Below are 3,286 nucleotides of genomic sequence, written 5' to 3'. Positions count from 1 at the left end.
TGTTTTGTCCACTAGGCCTTTGGTGAACCCACACTGAAGTAGAAAAGAGGATAAGGTATCATACCAAGCTCTCGGAGCTTGTTTTAAACCGTAAAGTGCCTTCTTTAATTTGTATACTTTGTCAGCTCCCACGTCCTTCAAGAAACCCGGAGGTTGTTCAACGTACACCTCTTCTTCGAGAAGTCCGTTCAGAAAAGCGGTCTTGACATCCATTTGATATACCTTAAAGTCTTTGAAGGCGGCATATGCGAGAAAGATGCGTATGGCTTCGAGACGTGCCACTGGAGCGAAGGTTTCATCAAAATCTATTCCTTCCTCCTGACAGTAGCCTTTGGCAACAAGTCTGGCCTTGTTCCTAACAATAACTCCATCCTCATTCATCTTGTTTCTGAAGACCCACTTTGTACCAATGACATTTTGATGATGAGGTCTCGGAACTAGTTCCCAAACATCGTTCCGCTCAAACTGATGAAGTTCTTCTTGCATGGCTTGCACCCAATCTGGATCACATAGAGCCTCATCAATCATCTTAGGCTCTATTTGAGATAGAAAACAGGCGAACATGCTTTCTCTGTATGCTGATCTGGTTCGAACTCTGTCACGTACATCTCCAATCACTTGATCAGCAGGGTGATTTCTCAGCCATCTTAGGTCGGGTTGTGGCTCCTCAGTTGATACTTCAATTGAAGGTTGAGATGTGGTTTGAGCATCTATGATCTGGATTGGATTAACTGAGTCAGGTGCTTTCTTCTTGGTAGATTCTTCATCATCTGAGTCTGACTGGAGTTCTGCTACGTCTCGAACTATCGACTGCTTGACTTCGAGAGGTAAGTTTGATCTCTCGAGAGACTCTGGCTGATCTTCCTCAGCAGCTTCCGTTGTCTTTGATGGTTGATCTGTCGATGCCCTATCATCAAAGATAACATGTAGGGACTCTTCAACCACCAAACTCCGTTTGTTGAAGACTCTGAATGCTTTGCTTGTCGATGAGTATCCCATAAATACTCCATCATCTGCCTTTTCTTCAAAGGTTCTTAGTTGAGCCTTCCCATTGTTGTGGATATGGCATTTGCATCCGAATGTGTGGAAGTAGCTTACATTCGATTTTCTTCCATTCCACAACTCATATGGAGTCTTTCCAATTCCTTTTACGATCAAGGACCGATTTTGGGTGTAGCACGCTGTGTTGATTGCTTCTGCCCAAAATCCTTGTGCTATGTTGGCTTGCGAGAGCATGGTCCTTGCGGCTTCTTTGAGAGTTCTGTTCCTTCTTTCAGCAACCCCGTTTTGTTGAGGTGTTCGAGCAGCTGATAGTTGATGATGAATTCCGTTCTCGTTGCAGTAGCTCTCGATTACTTGATTAACGAACTCTCCACCTTGATCTGACCGGATCTTTAGTATCGAGACTTCCTTTTCAACTTGAACTTGTTTCAAGAGATTTGGTAGGGCAATTTTTGTCTCGCTTTTCTTGGTTAAGAACACGGTCCAAGTGAATCTTGTGTAGTCATCCACTACCACAAGAGTGTACTTCTTTCCCTTTATGCTGGGTGGATCCACTGGGCCAAATAAGTCCATGTGAAGAAGACTTAATGGTCTGGTGGATGATGTCTCGGCTTTGCTCTTAAAGGAGGATTTGATCTGTTTGCACCGTTGACATGCCTCACAAATTTTATCCTTTCGAAACGTCACTTTGGGCAGTCCTTCCACTAAGTTCCTCTTAGTAAGCTTGTTGATAGTTTTGAAGTTCAGATGACTAAGCTTACTATGCCACTCCCAGCATAAATCTTCCTTGCTCCTTGCTAGCATACATAGGGATGGTTTTGCAGACTTCCAATCTACTATGTACATGTTTCCTTTCCTTGCTGCTTCCAAGACGACTTCGAGAGATTCCTCGCTCATAATCTGGCATTTGCTTTTGGTGAAGACAACTTTGTGGCCCTTGTCACAGAACTGGCTTGTACTAAGGAGATTGAACTTGAGCCCCTCAACGTAGGACACTCCTTTAATAACCAGCTCATTCTTTTGGATTTCACCAACAGCTCTTGTGCGCCCCTTCTTCTCGTTGTCGCCAAATGTCACCAAGGGACCTTCGATAGGTTGGATGTTCTCAAGCAGTGTTAGATTTCCAGTCATATGTCTCGAACATCCACTGTCAATGAACCACATGTCCCTGGTGTCCTGCAAGGCAATTAAGCAAGTTTAGGTACCCAAACTTTGGGTCCTGGTGGGTTAGTGAGTTTAGGCATCCATTTATACCTTGTGCCCATTATTCCAGGCCTAGGCGCAATGTAGCCATTGTACGTTTGATAATTATAAGGAATGCTAGCAAAGGTTTTAGGCCTCTTTGGTGCATAAATCAACTTAGGTAGAGACTTTTCGACCGGCTTATGCACCATGCCTTTCATACGCTGTTTGGTCATGTGAAATAGCTGAAAGTGAGGTTTCTTCCAGAAATTCTGATTCAATGACCAATTTTCACTAGATGGATAGAGTTTGCCTTTCTCCATCCGTGAGTTCCTAACTATGTGGATCTCAGACCTTCCATATTTGCCTTGAGGCGCATTATATGGAATGTAGCTCTTTTTGTACTTGGAATGGCCTTGCGAGAGATAGCAAGGTGATCTCTCGATGTTGTTTACCCGGCCATTCTTTGTAGCTTTCCTATACTTTCCATTTCTGGTGTATAGGGACGGTTTATGAATAGCTACCCTGGTCTTTTTCGTTGGTCCTTTATGACCTTTATTTGGTTTGGGTTGAGATCCTCCATTTCTTGAAGTTCCCAAACCGTTGGTCTGTTTATTTCTCGAGAGATGGTCTCGATGGAACCCTAGACCGGTTCTATCACTTGTAGGTCTGTGATCATTCACCATTTTCTCCATAGCTTTGGAGGAATTAGAGTATGATGCTATAACCTTTCTAAGATCATTTTCTGTGATCTCTCGAGTTTTGCACTCTTCAGTTAGTTGGATTATTTTAGCTTCTAACTCACTTACTTTGAGAGTTAGCTCCGAATTCTCTTTCGAGACGTTCTTAAGCATATCTCTTTCAGCAGTTAGCTTGCTGTTTTCCTCCCTGATTTTGGCATGAGTGCTATTAGCGACTGCGAGATCCCTTTTGAATGTTTCAAGCATCTCAAAGGGATCTTCATCGCTTCTGAAGGAAGAACAACGAGAGGTAGAAGTAGAGCAGCGAGATGTGGAAGTAGAGGTTACCTCATTGTCAATGGCCATTAGGCATTGATTCTCTTCTTCCTCGGTGTATAAGCAGATGAGCCCCCTCTCATCCT

Source organism: Ipomoea triloba, chromosome 4 (genome assembly GCF_003576645.1).
Source record: "Ipomoea triloba cultivar NCNSP0323 chromosome 4, ASM357664v1".
NCBI classification, from domain to species: Eukaryota; Viridiplantae; Streptophyta; class Magnoliopsida; order Solanales; family Convolvulaceae; genus Ipomoea; species Ipomoea triloba.
Note: the sequence above shows the minus strand (reverse complement) of the source record.